Genomic DNA, 19,702 nt, shown 5'->3' with positions numbered 1-19,702 from the left:
TTAGAGGAGATCAGTGAGATCAAAATTGTGAATGAGACTCTACGGGAAGCGTGGTTGGTGTCAAGATTTATATATAACCACTCTAAAATTCTATTTTTGTTTAGAGAACAGTCTAAGAAAAAAGAGCTAATCAGGCCTGCCATAACCCCCTTTGTGACAGATTACTTGGATCTGGACTCCATTCAAGAATATGAAGCTGCATTAAAGAGATTGTTTACCAATGAAGAGTGATTAAAGGACCGCCTCTCAAAGTTCAGTATCGAGCTAAAAGTGGTCGACATATTCTCAAATAGGAGGTTCTGGTCTCAATGTTCCAGAGTCGTAAAAGCCACTACCCCTTTGGTCAAGGTATTAAGAATGGTGGATGCTGATAAGAAAGCTACCATAGGCATCCTTTACGAAGGTATCGAGAGAACCAAATCAGCTATTGAGGATAAGTGTAGTTTTGCTAGTAAAGTGATCAAGATTATAGAAAGAAGGTGGAACACCAAATTTCGACGTCTAATTCATTATGCACATACATATAAATTTATATCATTAAAATGTTTAATTCTCAATTATTTTTTTAAGAAATTTGAAATGACCTTTCTCTATCTATGTATTTTTTTTGTTACTACTTCAATCCAAAATTTTTTTATTTGACACCTGAACGTCCCCACATGATTATGGAAGGAGTCAGATACATTATTGTCAGGCTGGATAGAAGCCATCGAAAGCAGGTAGCAGTAATACAAGAGGTAATATTCAATATTTGGGTAAGAACTTCATTGAGATGTTATATTTGTGAGGAATAATGCACTAAAACAAAATATTTTGTTTTAGCTTGCTATGTATAAGGATGCTATAGGATCCTTCGAAACTAGACTTGCTAGGAATTATCGAACTACGATGGATCTAAGTTATCCCCTAACTAATATTTTGTTCATTCATATATTTAATCTTATGAATTGTTTTTTGCTCTTACAATGCTTTTTGCATTTTAATCCAGCTGAATGGTGGGAGATATATAGTAGTGATACATCTCACTTAAAGAGGATAACAATCAAGATGCTCTTCCAAACATACTCTGCTACTGGGTGTGAGCGAAATTGGAGTACATTCCAATGGTTGCATACTACTAGGAGGAATCGACTCGCTTCGGAGAGGCTTCATAAACTAGTCTACGTTCATTACAACTTAAACCTCTGAGAGCGACAAATAAGAAAGAAACTTGAAGACTACGGGCCGATAGACTTGGACACAATATTTGTCACAGACACAGTAGAACAATTGGTAGTAGAGGAAGAGGAGCCAGTGTTGCACAATATAGCGTTCCTTGAGGCTATCGGTGAGGAAGATCTTGAAGAAGGTGATGAGCCGCATAAAAGAGGAAGCAGCCCCCGCCAATATATCCACAATTCATCGAAGATGTCGGTGATATTGCACCTAATGAGGGAGAGTGGGAAGGGGGTCTAAGGGAAAATGAGAGAGATGTTGATTCTGAGGCCACCCAATCCCAGCCAAATTATTCACATATCGAGTCCCAACAGCAAAAGGGTAGGGATGAACACGATAGTGTAGGTGAGCATGAAGGATGGACAATCTTCGGGGAGTTTGGATTAAGGCCACAACAAAACACTAACACTCAGGGATTTTGGTATAGTCAGGTGCCCACTAATTTGGATGATTCATTTTTAGAACGAGTCAATGAATTGTCGCGTGAATTCAATCAATGGCACCAACGTGACCAAGATGAAGAACGACATCGTCTGTCGATTTATTTTTAGGTCATATGTTACGAATTGTATGCTTTATTGTAGTCCATGTATGATGATATACTTAATCCATGATAATTCTATATTTATCCTTTTGAGTGATGTAAATTAAATGATAAACAGTAGTTCATGCAGGGAAAGAACATATCAATATTCGCATATTCATGCAAAGAAATAAAAATTCTTAATGGAGTACCCTCATTTCTTATTGGATTCTTAAAAAACAACATTTATAATGAATTTTAATAATTTTTTTGGATTTTTTTAAGGCTTAATCCAACTGATTCGACCGATTCTCGATCCGGATCGCCGATTCATCAATTCTGATGGGTTTTTGAAGTGCTCAATCCGAGTCAGCGATCCGCTTTTTAAACCACTGGTTCAACCGATTCATCTCTCACTACCGCTCGTCGACACCAAGACCTCTCTCCCTATGTGAACTTAGTGCAACCAAACAAAACCTATGAGAATCCTTTGAGGATTTTATCGGTCGATTCTGTGAGGCAGCAATGCGGGTCATAAAATGTCCACTTACAGACCCAGCCAAGATCTCCATAGTCATAAAGAATGCTACTCCCGAGTACAAGACCTTCTTCAGCCAAGGTCTTATCCCCGACTCTTTTGACTCCATGATCGAGCGGGTGGCATGAAATGAAAGGGCCAGAGGGACACCCCTCAGCCCGACAATAAGCCGATAACGCTCCCCAAAATAAGAACAAAAACAAGGGAAATACTTTCAGTCAGGTTAATGAGATCGCCATTAACGGATCGGCCCAAGGTTCAGCTGCTCAATGCAACAATCAGAATCAAAATCGAAGGAGTCAGCTTAGAGCCCCTTAGAGCCAACACTCAAAATAATAACCAAAGGAGAGAGGATAATTACACGTCTCTCAAAGACCCATTAGAAAAAGTGTTGGAATTACTCTTGGCTATGAATATGGTTTATCTCCCACCACCATCTGAACCACCATTTCAAGTCACGGATAAGAGCAGGTGGTGCAAATGGCATCAAAACCATGCTCATGATACTCAAAACTGCATATATTTGAAACGGGTGATTCAATGGTTAATCAATAGGGGGGACATCACTGCGGCACCTAGAAATCAACCTATCGAAGAGCCTAATCAAAATATGGGCATCTTCACAAATCCTCTCCTTAAAAATATAGTCACAACGACCGAAAAGCCGAGTTCTCAAGACAACTTAAAAGAGAACGTTGTTATTCACATGATTGAGTGTGGAGATGAAGAAAAGGATCACAGTCAGTTCATATTGGCTTGTGATCATCATTTTCAAGAACCCGAAGAAGATCTTTTGAGCCTCTTAAGAAGCCCTTCATCTCCAAACCTCGATAACCTTCCTAAATGGGACCGATATGACGAAGATGACTCACTAGAGATTAATATGGTTAGGACCAATGAAAAGGCGTCATCTCCAAACAAAAGGGCTAACACCCCAAAGTCTCCCATTACTCTTGCTAGGGCTGACCCTATCGAGCTTCAGGCTGGTGAGGTCGACTCCTTAACCCGAAGAGGCCGAGTGTTCAAGGCCATTTAATTGATGGCCGATAGTCTCAATGAAAGAATGGGAAACAACTCAAAAACCAAACAACCAGCAAGGGTCGTAGATCACGAGCCGAACAAGGAAATTCAAGGATCTACAATCACCTATGATCTATCAACTCATCTGCCTCTCACACTCAAAAGACACGGAACCAAAAGACAAGCTGAAGGCATACTGCGTCTCACCCTTAAGATCAGCTCTACGGTCCAAGTGATAAAGTTTTATGTCTTGGATATAAAACCTCCATTCAACATTTTGCTAAGAAGACCATGGCTGCATGAAAACCTTGTGATCGCCTCTACACTCCATTAATGCCTCAAATTTTCAACTAAAAATGGCGTCACGAAGGTATATGTTGAACCCCCTGTTTTCTCAATCCTAATATACATAACGGGAAGCTAGCTGTAGGGGTCGAGCTCAGAAAAATCCCACTCGCTTCCTTCGAGCAAGCCGATTGTGCCGCCTTACGCCTAGAGGTCGGCGACCCTATTCCTCAAATTTTGCAAACTTCTGCATCGATGGATGACATTATCCAATGTCAATGTCGATACGGTTTCGGGTCCCTCGAAGCTTGGCACATGTTCTTCTCTCAAGGCTTCCAACTAGGCCAAGGCTTGGGTAGTCAAGGGCAAGGCATAACAGACACAATTTCTGAATCATTAGAAGCCAAAACTGAAAATGGAGATCGAAGAGGTCTCGAGTGTTCTCTCACCTTATTGCAAAGGCAAATGAAGCCTTCAAGCTATCCGAGCTTTATATCTGGAGGCATTCAAAGCCTCGATCCTCTCGATACCCATCCTTCAAATCGGCTTAAGGTATTCATTGAATCCCCAACAGGGAATAACTCTTCTTTCACATCTCAGCACATACAAGAACTGGGAATTGAAGACCTTTTTCTTGACTTGAATTTGAAGGTATGCACAATGGACTCCAACACAGCCAAGCGTGCTCATCCACCGATTCAAACCTAGGAACAGAATTGGTCGATCACTCCCCTATCTCGAGAATCATATCAGCGGCACCTTCAAGTCCCGGTGCCAAAAAATAGGTAGGCGCAGGGTGGCCATCTAACCACCCTACCTGTCCAGTCCCCAACATTTCTCTCGCGAGTCCCATGAGGGACACCTCTTGTGTTATTTCAAAAACTATTGAAAAATCAAAACATGATAAAACTGAAAATAATGAAAAAGAATTTTAAAAAACGACGAACACTCAAGATAGCCCGATAACGGTGCACAATACAAAAGATGACGAATTAGATGACCAAGACGAAGATCAAGAGAGCCAAGAGTCTAAAGAAATCCCTCAACCTGAAGAACTCACTTCTCATGTTGAGCAATTCAAGAAGAGATTCGATGTTGACCCAACAGCTATCAGCGAAGAGACGATCGACATAAACTTAAGAACTGAGAAGGGCCCAAGGTTAACCAAGATTAGAACCTCCCTATCTCCTGAGAGAGAGGGAAAATATGATTTCCTTTCTCAAGGAATATCGCAATGTCTTCGCCTGGTCATACGATGATATGCTAGGGCTAGATTTTGCATTGGTGCAACATCAGCTAATAATCAATGAAGGGGCCAAACCTGTAACGCAGAAACTCCGACGTCAAAAGACCCACCTTGAGCTCAAAATTAAAGATGAAATCGACAAGCCGCTCAAAGCGAAGTTCATTACCCCCCTCGATTACTCAGAATGGCTGGCCAACATAGTGGTCGTACCCAAGAAAGACGGGAGAATCCGAGTGTGTGTTAACTACAGAGACCTCAACAAGGCATGCCCAAAGGACAATTTTCTATTATTAAACATAGATGCATTGGTCGACAACACTGCGGGGCACGAGATTTTGTCATTCATGGACGGCTTCTCAGGCTATAACCAGATCCTTGTGGCAGAAGAAAACCAAGCCAAGACATCATTCATAACAGAATGTGGAACTTACTGTTACTATGTCATGCCCTTTGACCTCAAAAATGTAGGGGCAACTTATCAGTGTGCAATGGCTAGCATCTTCCACAACTTAATGCATACCATCATGGAAGAATATGTCAACGATATTCTGGTCAAGTAAAAAACTAGGTCTGATCATCTCACCAACCTAAGAACCATTTTCGAAAGACTCTGGAAATACCAACTCAAACTCAATTCACAAAAATGTGCTTTTGGAGTTGAATCTGGCAAATTACTAGGATATATAGTAAGCTAAAGGGGCATTGAGGTCGACCTATTCGAAATACGAGTCATCACTGAAATGCCCTCTCCTTGGAGCATCAGAGAAATCTGTACACTTCAACGTCACATATAAGCTATAAGGCATTTCATTTCACAACTGGCAGATAAGTGCTCGTCGTTCAATAGGCTCCTTAAGAAGGATACCCCATTCATATGGGATGATCAATGCCAAGAAGCGTTTGATCAAATCAAGGAGTACCTAACCAAACCTCTCATCCTTAGTCCTTCTAGTCCATATAAACCCATGTTCTTATACATATCTGTGACAGATAAGACCATGGGGGCAATGTTAGGACAATACGACGACCATGAAAAAGAACAAACGATATACTACATCAGCAAAACCATAGTCGACTATAAGACAAGATACACAGATGTAGAGAACAATTGCTTGATGCTTGTATGGGCCATGCATAAGTTAAGACACTATGTCTTATCTCATTCAGTTAAGCTCATCTAAAAAATAGATCCACTCAAGTACCTATTGAAGAGATCAGTCCTGAACAGACGTTTGGCGAAGTGGAGAATGCTATTGAGCTAGTTCGAGATCGAATATGTTACTCAAAAATCGATCAAAGGACAAGCCATTGCTAGCCACTTAGCTGAACACGCACTGCCAAATAACACTCCTATCAACACGGATCTCCCTGATGAGAACATCTTCACAATTGAGGAATCAATTTGGGAGCTATACTTCGATGGTGCAAGGAATAAATACGGGTCAGGTATAAGAGTCATACTATGCTCACCTGAGAAGATTTTAGTGCCAACAGGCATCAGATTGAATTCCCATAGACCAATAACATTGCTGAATATGAAGCCTTGATAGCCGGGCTCGCGAACGCCATGAGAATGAAAATCCAATAAATACGAGTGATTGGTGACTCCTTACTCGTCATAAACCAAGTTCAATGGATTTGGAAGGTGAAAGAAGAAAAGCTCAAGCCCTATCAAGAAAAGGTGGAAAAGATGATCCCATATTTCAAGAAAATCACCTTTCAGACTAGGGAAAATAATCGGTTCGCCGATGCCCTTGCGACCCTTGCTTCAATGGTTGATATTCCTCAAAAAATCACCATGCTGCTATTCTATATCAGAAATAAACATGATCCTTCTTCACCAAGGATCGAAGAAGAAATAGAGCAAGAAAATGAGAAAGATGCGGAAGTATGTCTCGTGGCTTTAGATGCGCTAGTTAAGGCAAAACTATGGTTCCATGATGTTTTGTCCTTGCTAAAAGATGGGTGTTATACTATGAAAGAGCCATCAAAAAGGATAAAGAAGCCCTTCGAAGGTTTTCTATGAGATTCTTAGTAAGAGGTGATCTCCTGTTCAAAATGTCATTTGATGGCATCATTCTACAGTGTCTTAATCAGCCAGAAATTGACCAAGTACTGACAGAGTTACACAATGAAGGAGGTCATTCTGAGACAGCCGCCTTAGCTCAAAAAATCAAGCATCAAGGCTATTATTAGACCACCTGGCTGAAGATTGTTGGAAGTTCGTTACGAGGTGTCCCAAATGTCAACTTTATGAAGACCTCATCCATGCATCGTTCGTACCACTCAACTCAACACCGCCCGTATGGCCCTTTGCCATGTGGGGTCTTGATATCAAAGGATTGATCTCACCAAAAGCTTCAAAAGACCACCGTTTTATATTAACGGCTACATAGTACTTCACCAAATGGGCTAAGGCTGCATCATTTGTCAAAATTGAGGGACAACATGTTGGCCATTTCATAAAGAAAAATATTGTATTCAGGTTCGATGTTCCTGAGTCAATCATTACTAACAATGGTTCCAATCTCAAAAATGAAAAGGCCTCTAAGGTGTGCAAAAAAGTTTGGGATAACGCAGAAATTCTCTACACCTTACTACCCTCAAGGAAATGGACAAGCAGAGGCTACAAACAAAGTACTTCTCAAAATTATAGACAGAATAATCACAGGTGGCAAAGATTGGCACGAAAAGCTAAATGACGTGTTATGGGCCTATCGGACAACTGAGAAGACTCCTACTGACATGATCGCATACTCAGCAATGTATGGTATGGAACCAGCGTTACCCATTAAAGTTGAGATACCGTCTCTTCGAGTGCTTATTCATAAAGATTCAGATGAGGAACAAAAGATCGAAGCACGAATCACTGCCCTCGTTAATTTGGATGAAAGACGATTACGAGCAACACAAAATATTGTTGCTGACTAGCGTAGAATCAAGAGGGCATACCAAAGTAAAGTTATTCCTCGACAGTTCAGGGAAGGGGACATGGTACTCAAGAAAATCTTCCACACTCCTGCAAACCCACACCCTTTAGGTAAGTTCAAACTAATCGGGAGGGGTCATTTGTGGTCACTTGAGTGCACCTAGGCAATTCTTACAAGATCAAGAATCAGGAGGGGTGCGAGCTCAACGACCCCATGAATGCGATGTATCTCAGAAAATACTACCTGTAACGGGCTCAAAAGAGTGGTAAAAACCTGAAAAGGCATAAAAAAAAAATGAACGTGGTGAAAACTTGAAAGGGCATCACGATTGTCTATATATATATATATATATATATATATATATATATATCCAAGAACGAGCTTTTGATTCAAAAACACTCAAGTACAAACAAGTACTTTCAAGTTCCAACAATATGGCACAAGTAGACCCTTAGAACGAAGACTCCTCCTAGACCCTGCAAGTTCCCAACATGAATGGAAAACTGAAGTGACTTCGACGATTCCTGGAAGAACATCGGGACCTCTCCAAGATGGAAGCTCAGTAAGAATCCAGAGAACTCTTCATGGGCTCGCGAAACACAGGATGAAAGCTTTAAAGGTAAAAAGACAACTTCGAGACTTTTGAGTTCTCATGATATCATAAGGAAATCCTTTCAGCATCTTTGGGTAAAATATAATAAAGAAAATGATCACGAAAGGGGCCACAAGTGGCAAAACTGTAAGGCTCGTCCCTTTTAAAAGCATTTTTTCAATCTGATTGTTAAAACCCTCCATTTGTAAAACCCTTTTAGAAAGAACTTCCTCTATCACTACAAGAGGTTAAACTGTTAGTCGATGTGCCTCATTCTCGAAGCCAACTTCCTACGCCTATTATGAAGGCTTGAAACTAGCCAGGCACTCCATGGTTGTATGAGTATAACTACCAACTACCACATATTAGAGATGGGTGCACCTCGCCAATGATGATATTGGCTAGTCTATGAGCATTTTTCTCTCGACTGGATCACCTGAAACGAAATGAGGCAAGCTCCTCCCAGTGTGTGCGTACGATGTCCCAAAGTCCAATTCGAAAAACGTCAAACTCATATGACGTAAAAGAGCTGAGACATGATAAACGTCAAACTCGTGCGATGTTAATGAGCCGAGACAAGATAAGCGACAAACTCATGCGACGTTAAAGAGTCGAGACATGATAAACGTCAAACTCGTGCGACGTAAAAGAGACGAAACAAGATAAGTGTCAAACTTGTGAGTCGTTAAAAAGCCGAGATAGGAAAAACGGTAAACTCGTGCGAGGTTAAAGAGCCAAGACAGGAAAAACGGTAAACTCGTGCGAGGTTAAAGAGCCGAGACAGGAAAAACGTCAAACTCGTACAACGTAAAAAAGTCGAGACAGAGACCGTCTAGCACCGTATGACGCGAAAGGCGGGTGTATCTAGGGCACGACCACCCTGTTCAATGAAAAAATGTCAAGTTCATGCGATGTAAAAGAGCAGAGACAAGTATCGTTTAGCCCCGTATGACATGAAAGGTCAGGTGTATTAGGGGTACAACCACCCTATTTCAATGGAAAAACATCAAACTCATACGACGTAAAAAAGCCGAGGCAGGTACCGTCTATCCCCATATGACGTGAAAGGTCGGGTGTATCCATGGCATAACCACCATGTTCAATGAAAAACATCAAACTCGTGCGACGTAAAAGAGCCGAGATAGGTATCGTCTAGCCCCATATGACGTAAAAGGTCGGGTGTATCCAGGGCACAACCACCCTATTTCAATGGAAAAATGTCAAACTCGTGCGACGTAAAAGAGCCGAGCCAAGTACCATCTATCCCCATATGATGTGAAAGGTTGGGTATATCTAGGGCACAACCACCCTGTTCAGTGGAAAAACATCAAACTCGTACGACGTAAAAGAGCCGAGACAGGTATCGTCTAACCTTGTATGACGTGAAAGGTCGGGTGTATCCAAGGCACAATCGCCATATTTCAATGGAAAAACGTCAAACTCGTGCGACGTAAAAGAGCCGAGGCAGGTATCATCTATCCCTGTATGACGTGAAAGGTCGGGTGTATCCAAGGCACAACCACCCTATTCGATGGAAAAATGTCAAACTCGTGTGACGTAAAAGAGCCAAAGCAGGTACCGTCTAGCCCCATATGACTCAAAAACATCAGGTGTATCTAGGGCATAACCACCCTGTTCGATGGATTCCGTCTATCCCCGTATTGACGTAAAAGGGTCGAGTGTATGTTCCATCGCTGCATGATGCTAAATTGCTTAGAGGGCTCTATGGTTGCAGGAGTTAAAACTGCTAACCAAACTTGTTTTCTGAAATATCTTTCTCTTTTCAAAATTTTCACTATATGTCTTGTGTTTTTCAAAAATTTTACTTTCTTTGTTAAAATCATAATTTGTCCTTGCTCCGTGTTCTATTTCAAATCTTCCCCTACTTTCAAAAATTCTAAAAAAGTCTATAGAAAACAAAGGAGCTTGGACACCCGTATATGATGATTACCGCGTTGTTGCGATTGTCGCGTTGCCGCAGTGCTGGATCATCTCTCACTTCAGATTCGGCCAGACTTGTCTCTTCCTATAGAAAGCCTTTTCCTATAAACAGCCTTAGGAAACCCTAAGGAGATCAAAGAAAATGCTAGGGTTAAAAATTCAAACTACAAATACCCCTAAAGTTAAGTGGCATGGTTAGAAAATCCAACTCGAGTTTAAAGCATGTGTAACTCACCGACACGCCAAAAACCTTAGGAGGAAAATATCCCTAGGTGGGTGAGCTTGGTAAGCACAATGACTTAGAGGGATAGTTGGTGTGCCCCCTGACCACGTGAACTTAGGAACAAATTTAAAATGTACGTTTTATCTTTGATGTTCACCTGCTCGTCGAAGGACAAGGAATGCTATAGTGTCTACTTATTTGCCACTCACCTGTCCCTCGAAGGACAGGGAGTGCCAACGAGGGGCAATTGTAGACACCTCATTTTAAATATGGCAAATTCTATGTTTTTCTAAACCCTTAGGACCACATTATCCTAGTAGATCCAATTTAATTACCTCAAAACTACCCAAATCCTATCCTAATTTGAAGTAGAGCCCAAGAGCTTTCCAACGGTTCAAGAATATCTTGAATCAAACCTACATATGAAAAGATATAACAAATGACAATTTAGTCCATGTGAGACCCAACTATCGAGCCGCAAGCCGGACTGTAACGGGTCGACAGGCCCATACGCGGGCTGATGATTCATTCAACGCATCTGAAAACTTCAATATGAATCCAAAAACTTCAAGATAAATCCAAAAACTTCAAGATAAATCCAAAAACTTCTAAAAAAACTCCAAACAATTTAGAAAAAATCACCAATTGAATCTTGTAAATACCCCCTCCCCCTAACCAAAATGAGAGAAAAAAAGAGGCCAAAGAAAAAAAACCTTAGAAATTCTTGAAATTAGAAAAATTACCCCAAAAATACCAAAAATAGAAAAAACCCTTAAAAAATTCTTACAAATTTAGGAAAATCCCAAAAAATTAAAGAAAATCTCATAATTCATATTCAACCTCTAAATATCACAAAACCCTTAGAAAACTAAGTTAGTTCTTCTCCAAACCCCGAAAAAGAACGACAGCTTTAGAAAAATCTCTAGATTGAAAACCCCAGAGAAGATAGAAACCCTAGCTTCCTGAAGTCCTAACCCCCAAGATTGAGAAAACCTAGATCTAGGGTACAAAAATCCTAGATCAAAACTAGAATTAGGGCACAACTGATGATCTACATTTGAATTGGAGAGGCAAAGATGACCGGTTTTGATACGGGCGGGCCCTTGAAGGCTCGGGAATCCAGGGCCATTCAGCCCGGTTTGGTATTATTTGTTCCTCTCTCTTTCTTCTTCTTTTTACTCTTTTTCTTTTTTTAGCTATTTTTGATCTGTTAACTTGTCTTAAAAATCGTATTTTAACGCTCTGGATCATGCTAGCTCTGCTATAGATCTGATAGTAGATCTGCTCGTTTCCAGACAAAACTAGCCTCATATCTGAATTCGATCTGTCGTACTTTCTCTACCACTTTATTTATATCTTTTTAGTTAGTTTAAGGTTTTAAAATTCGAGAGATCTCCATCAGAAGATTTGTCAGATTTTCATCGCAAACAAAGGGATTGTTTTGGGGTGGATTCCCTTGCAGACCTTTGAGAGATGGCATATTCTCTCAACCTTTCTTTTTTATTGTTATTTTTCTAGTTTTATTTTCTCCCTACATCAGTGTTTCACTCCTTAGATTACACTTCTTTCTTTTTTTGCAGTTATTACCATTTCTAAGGTTTTTTGTTGTAGGGTAAGAGAAGTCTGGCCAACTTTTGCAGAAGATATTTAATATTTCTAGTAAGATTCAGTTACAGATTAACATCGAGCAGGTGAAAGGGGAGCTGCATGAGGGACAAAAAATATCAAGGAATATGCTTAAATCAGAGATAGAGAATTCACTACGATTGGAGGAAATATTATGGTGCTAACGATTGAGATCAAGATGGCTTACAGAAGGGTAAAACGATCCTAACTACTTAGGACATTTTCAAAGATAATATGTTGATATTGTTTCAAGAGTTTCATCAGAAAGGAATTGTTAATGAGGTATTAAATTCAATTTTTACCGCTCTTGTGCCCAAGAAACACAATATTGAATGCCTTCAAGCTATTAGACCTCTGCTGCCGTCGACCTACAAGACTTGGTTGAATTTTTGGTGAGCATACTTAAAAAAGTCGTCAACCTACGAGACTTGGTTGAAATTTTGGTGAGCAGAATTAAAAGAGTAACACTTGAAGTGACACATGATCGACATACAACTTTTATTAAACATAAGAAGATTATGGATAGCATTCTAGTGGCACGGGAGACCATTCACTCCGCTAGACACCAAAGGCTTAAGCATTTGCTAAAATCGACTTTGAAAAGGCTTATTGGAGGGTTTGACTGGGACTACATAGAGGAGATCATGAGATTGATGGCTTTGGAACTAAGTAGATGTCATGGATCAAGGGTTTGTGTCTTCAGCACATTTTTTATCTTGATCAATGGAGGAGTAGTTCCATAGTTCAAGCCTTCGAGGGGTTTATGTAGGGCAAACTCCTCACCATATTTCTGTATAGTATAGTGGGAATGTCTTTTAGCTTGATGTTAGAAGGAGTGGTGCCTAGTGGCATGTTAGAAGACCTACATATGTCTTGTAATGGCCCTCATATATCACATCTATAATAGGTAAATGACACTCTATTATTCGTGAAGACTTCCATGGAGCAGGTTCAACATTTACAGTGTTTTCTTCACGCAAAAGACACAGGAAACCATAACAGCTCTATGAGAGCCGTTGTGACTTTTAGGCAAAACTGCATGTGAGACATTGTTCATTTTCGCTCCATGGCATTTTTAAGACTTTATATATATATATATATATATAGGAAAACTCTTCTCAACGCCTATAGGTGAAAATGAATAGTGATTTCGCCTACCCTCATCACCTTCCAAAGTCCATCGCACGGTCACGATTGTTCAATAGTATTTTATTTTTTATTTTTTTTCTATAAATCAGAATAACTTGAAATTTGGAGTGTGTATACATCTTAGGAAGGCGTATCTAATAAAAAAATAAAAAATAAATTGACCAAAATACCTCCAAAACTTTGTGGGGGTATTTTGGTCAATGTTTTTAATGTAAAATATTATTTTGATATTTTTTGTAGATTCGCCTCCTTTTTATGAATACACATTCCAAATTTTAGGTCATTTCGATTTGTAAAATAAAAATGAAAAATAAAAAACTACCAAACAATCGTGACCGTGCGATGAACTTTGGATGGTGATGAGGGTAGGCGAATCACTGCTCATTTTCGCTTATAGGAGTTTTGTAGTATGTATGTGTATATATATATATATATATATATATATATATATATATATATATATATATATATATATATATATGGGAAAAGTTTATATAGAACCGAGGTTCTAAACAATCAAAGTTGAGCCTACCTCAAAACGTTTACTAGAAGATTTTATTCTGATGCCCAAATATCTTCAAATTGATCATCTCGACATTAAGATGCATGGACATGAGAAAAAAATGAATGTCAAGTTATGGAAATAGTGTATTTTGTAACGCATTTTTAGACCATCAATTTTCAAGATTATCAAGTTTTCATAGATCTGATGATCTACACTATTTTTTAAGCTTTGAGCTTTATAAATAAATATGAAAATATATTTTTAGGCTATCACAAAGATTTCCAGTTGTAAAACCACATTTCTTGATACTATTTGAAGGTAGGCTCTAATTTGATTGTTAAGAGCCTGGGCTATATACAAAGCGCACCCTATACCACGCAACAATCACCTATACCATGCAAGACAACTTCTACTGAAAAATCCCAGTACGAAGAAACTTATTTTATTGTCGATGCCATTATTGAAGACAAACATGTTTTAGACAACCCAAATACAGTTGCCAAGTGTTATTTGTGCAATAACCTCTGTCCTTCAAATGGCAACAAAAGCAGAGAATGGTACGAGAAGATTCTACTAGAAACATAATCAATTTCACTAGTTCACTATCACCAGAAAAATTCAAAAATAGTTGCTTATTCGAAATTACAAATAAGAAAAATATTATCCTTTGAAGATTGGGGATCAGACCCATTTAGAGCAAAGAAATTATATTCCCCTGAATTCCCAAATAAATATTATCGCCATTCAGATTATATTAATGCTTGGCACAAAATTCTAGCCATACAAAACCCATATAATTCGCACACTTGGTTTCTGCAATTTAAGATGCCCATAACAACCCCATTTCCGAACTGGTTCCAAAACTGGTTTGCTATATGAGGATCTTCATCCCAAATATTACCTGAGTCTCTACAGGTATCCCAAGCTCGTTTCATTGAATATAATGGGAATAATCCCAATATTGATTATCATTTATATTTTATAGCACTTTACCAGATTCCATGAATAATGAAATGGTCATTTACTATATCTCCAAATAATACTAATAATCATGAATATATTCCTTGCATTGGCAAACAAATTGCTATTAAATGGTGGGACGTCTTTGTCTACCATAATCTTAAACCAGATACTATACAAATCAAACAAATCCCTACTAGTCATGGTTCTCATTCCTATGCCAACCCAAATAGTCTTGCTGAATATATTGCAATGATGAAAAAACAAAACCCCAAAGCAACCAAAGATGAGCTTGAAAAACAATTGTTAAAAATGTTCAAAGAAGAGGCAGAAACGCTCAAATCCATGATGAAGAAGGTACACCAGAAATAAATGTCTTAAATGATTCACCAGACCCAGATCCAACAAGACATAATATGTCTCAAAAACATACCTTGTACTAGACCAGGCCAATCTACAATCTGATGTATCCAAAGAAGCCCAAGTACCTGTCATATCAAATAAAGTAGATTCTCTATCTCTGTGACAAGCCATAAAGTAGATTCTCTATCTCTGTGACAAGCCATAAAGCAAAAAGAAGATTCCTTCGCCACCATAAATCAAAAAGAAGATTCGTCGACGCTAGAAGACAAAGCACCGACATCTCACGACAAAAGAAGATGCCCACTAGCAAAAAAATAAAGCATAGGCTTTCCTACTTTCCCTCACAGCCAACCACCTGTCCTCCACTACTTGCCGACAATCAACCATCCTTTATCCACCGTCCATCTGGCGACAATCAACAACAATGATAAAAAGCAATCAACCAAAATAATTCCCTCTTCACATCCGTTGCTATATAAGGAGCTGCATCCCTCAGAAGAAGGCAGGTCGAGCACCACTTCAAAGAGTCTTGACATCTATTCTCTGCCCTATCTCTCTCTCTCTTGTAAAAATTTCCTTTAAGTTTAGTTTGAGCAACTTGCTTACGTGTGATTGTAATAAGTCTCAATTACCAAGCCACTGTCCACCAGAGTGGAAGGATTTCTGCAGTTATTGTTTGTGTGTTCTGTAAGTACTTTCTTTCTTTTCATTCCAGAGTCTGTTTTATGTTTGTAATACAGTTTGTAAACAGTTAGTTAGATTAATTTGTACTAAGGTCTCTTGTAAATGATGTTATGCAATTTAGAGCAATTTATAGTGTTCTTTAACTTGTTCAATATTATATCCGAATTGTTGACAGAAATCTCTTAATTCTTTGTTGCCAGTCATTCTTTGCCTATCTAATTATTTTTTAAGTTATATATCATTGCATAAGGCTAATCCTTCAACACATATTTCAGCGGATAGCTCTCCTAATGTGTAGGCAGAGTACTGTATTACTCCTCCATGCTTATTTTTCAATCTATTCTTAACTTTTTCAGCAAATAAATATGGTAGACTAGCTATAAATTTTTCTTTCCAATGGTCTAAATGGCTATCCTCTCTGGTTAAAAGTCTAGAAAAGAATACGTCTTTATACCATTTATAATGGGATAATGTTGGGCACCTTAAATTTGAGGGTAAATCCTCTGATCTGGCTTCTAATAATGCGATACTGCCCACAAAATGAAGAGTGATGGTATAAATGAGAGTATTAACTGCATCACTTTCTGAATAGAGGACATCTTGTTGTTGTTCATTCTTTACTGTCCATTGCCTATTGGTAGTAAGAATTTGATTTTTTATTGTTTCAAGTAGATGAAAATCCCACCAGCCGCGTAACCAGCCAGTGAATCCACATATTATTGCTTTAGCCATTTCTTGGTCATGATTGCCTACCATTTTGCAGGCTGAAGCATACATGGTCATACGTTTCATTGTGTCACGAATTTGATGTTCTGACATGCCATCTATATTCCAATTTACTATGGTTCTTCCTGAATAAGAGGTGGTATGGGATATTAAGTCTTCTTCAAATTGAATATCTACTGGTGTAGGTCTATGATGGTAAGGTCTAGCGGTAGCAGGTTTCCACCCTTTACCATAGGCTATTCTTTGTATATGTGAATCTTGGGATTCTGTGAATGCTAGTCCTTGATTTTCTAAAGTGTCGTGAATCATTGGTTCTTGTTCTTGAAGCGTTAATGTTGAAGATTCGGGAAGTATTTTTTATTTTCTTTTGATATCTTTTATCTCTAATTCAGATAATTTTGATATCAATTGATCCATTAGATTAGTATTGGCTTCTCCCATGTGAAATTTTTCTTTGTTTAACTCAGGAGGTGGTTTGAATAATAGGGTCTTTTTAAGTTCTTGAAAAGGATTTGGTCTAATCATATTTTCTATTCTTAAAGTTTGTTTCCCTATTGATTGCATAAAAAGATTGGTATAATTATTCTGCTCTATAATATGGGAAATTAATTCAGTTCTATGAACTATCTCTCCAGTAGTCATTTTATAGGGGGTAGCTCTTGTTCTGACACAAGAGAGCTTTCTCCTTCTTTGTTTGTTCCTTTTATGATAATACTTCGTTCTGGAGGATGAACACTAGTAATATTAGTTCCTTCTATGGTATTATAGGTAGTGTATTGTTTTTCTATTGTATTTATTTCAAAATTAAGAACTTTAACATTTCTTTCCTCTAATATATTTCTTAACCAAATAAAAAACCCTATAGTGCAGGTTTTAGTTTTATATAACTTATTGTATTTTTTATGGAATAATTCTATTAGTCTAGGTTCAAATTTTTTCAAATACCAATTTCTTATATCTTTGTTTTCGTTTGACACATAATCCTGTTCTATCCATTGTTTTGATACTCTTTCTGGAGTAGTAAGAGTTAAAACATGAAAATCCATTTCGATATCTGATAGATCAGGTTCAGCTTTTACTGTGGATTGACATTGGGGGATGACTATATTATCTCTTGTTCCTAATAGGCTTTGTATCCTTGGATTCATACTGCTTGAAGTAGAATTCCTGGATGTTCCATAGGCCTAGGGTTTAAATTGATACTAGCATCAGCTCTAGTATGTCTAGTAATCTGATTTGGAAATTGGATTTCTATTTTCCCGTCTGTATGTTCTATAAATTTATCAGGAACATTATGAATGGGTGCCTTTAAATGTTGGTTCTCATTTTGTATATTCCATGATTCTGGTAATACAATATCTGACCATTGTATGGTTTTGGGAATTATCACATTAGATTTTTCTATGTTTGTTTAGAAGAAAGTAGTTTTTCCCTTTGTGTCCATTTGTATAGCATTGGGACATAAAATATTCATACTTTATAATATATGCGATATACTATAACAATATTTTGTGATCCTGGAATCATATCAAAACCTTGAGTTTTAAGATTTAATGATAATACTTTTAATATATTTGAATCACTTAATGATATAGAATAATCTGTAAAACAATTGAAATAGACAGGCCCACTACATAAACTAGATTCTATCATACCTAATAAGGAATTAGAAAACTTATTATGCCTAGTATCTCTTAAGCATACTAAAATAGAGGTATTTAATCCTAACTTAGTTAATGGTTTAATAGCTATTTGAATTAGTCTTATATGTAGATAGTTACAATGTTTATTCCTATGTGCCTGTATTATTTTATCAGATAATAATTGGAAATTTTCTTGACTATTGGTTACTGATAAAGTTTGTTCTAAAGTTTTTATGGCATAACCTACTTTTAATTCAAATGTTCCTTTTCTTTATATATATATATATATCTGATATAGGTACTTTAGGTATGTTCCAGTTTGAGAATTGTTTATATATATATAGGAAAGAGTTTATATGGACCAGAGGCTCTAAATAATCAAATTTGAGCCCAACTAAAAAATTTCATTGGAAGAAGTTGTTTTGATGCTCAAATATCGTCAAACTGATCATCTCGACAACAAGATGTATGGACATGAGAAAAAAATGGATTTCAAGTTTTGAAAATAGTGCATCTTGTAGTGCATTTTTGGACCATAAATTTTCAAGTTTTCATGAACCTACTATACATACACTATTTTTTAAGATTTTAAATTTATAATTGAAGATGCAAATATATTTTAAGGCTATCACAAAGATTTTCAATATTGAAATGAAAAGTCTTCCCAACGCCTATAGGCAAAAATGAACAATGATTTCGCCTACCCTCATCACCTTCCAAAGTTCATCGCACGGTCACGATTGTCCAATAGTATTTTATTTTTTATGTTTTTCTATAAATCAAAATAACCTGAAATTTGGAGCGTGTATATCTTAGTGAGACACATCTAATAAAAATATAAAAAAAAATAAAAAATAAATTGATCAAAATACCCCGAAACTTTGCTAGGGTATTTTGGTCAATGTTTTTCATGTAAAATATTGTTTTGATATTTTTTGTAGATTCACCTCTCTTCTATGAATACACATTCCAAATTTCAGATCATTCTGATTTGTAAAAAATAAAAAATAAAAAACTACCAGACAATAGTGACCGTGCGATGAACTTTGTACGGTAATAAGGGTAGGCGAAATTACTGGTCATTTTCACTTATAGGAGTTTTGTAGTAGATATATATATATATATATATATATATATATATATATATATATGGGAAAAGTATATATAGAGCCGAGGTTCTAAACAATCAAATTTGAGCCTACCTCAAAAAGTTCCTTAGAAAGATGTTATTTTGATGCCCAAATATCTTCAAATTGATCATCTCGACATCAAGATGCATGGATATGATAAAAAATGAATGTCAAGTTATGGAAATAGTGTATTTTGTAACTCATTTTTAGACCGTCAATTTTCAAGATTATAAAGTTTTCATGGATCTGTTGATCTACACTATTTTTGAAGCTTTGAGCTTTATAAATAAATATGAAAATATCTTTTAAGGCTATTACAAAGATTTCCAGTTGTAAAACTACATTTCTCGACACTATTTGAAGGTAGGCTCTAATTTGATTGTTAAGAGCCTAGGCTCTATAC

This window comes from Amborella trichopoda, chromosome 12, assembly GCF_054954075.1.
Source record: "Amborella trichopoda isolate Santa Cruz 75 chromosome 12, AtrichopodaSantaCruz75HAP2 v2.0, whole genome shotgun sequence".
NCBI lineage: Eukaryota > Viridiplantae > Streptophyta > Magnoliopsida > Amborellales > Amborellaceae > Amborella > Amborella trichopoda.
The sequence above is the reverse complement of the archived record's forward strand: the minus strand, read 5'-3'. Positions refer to the sequence as shown.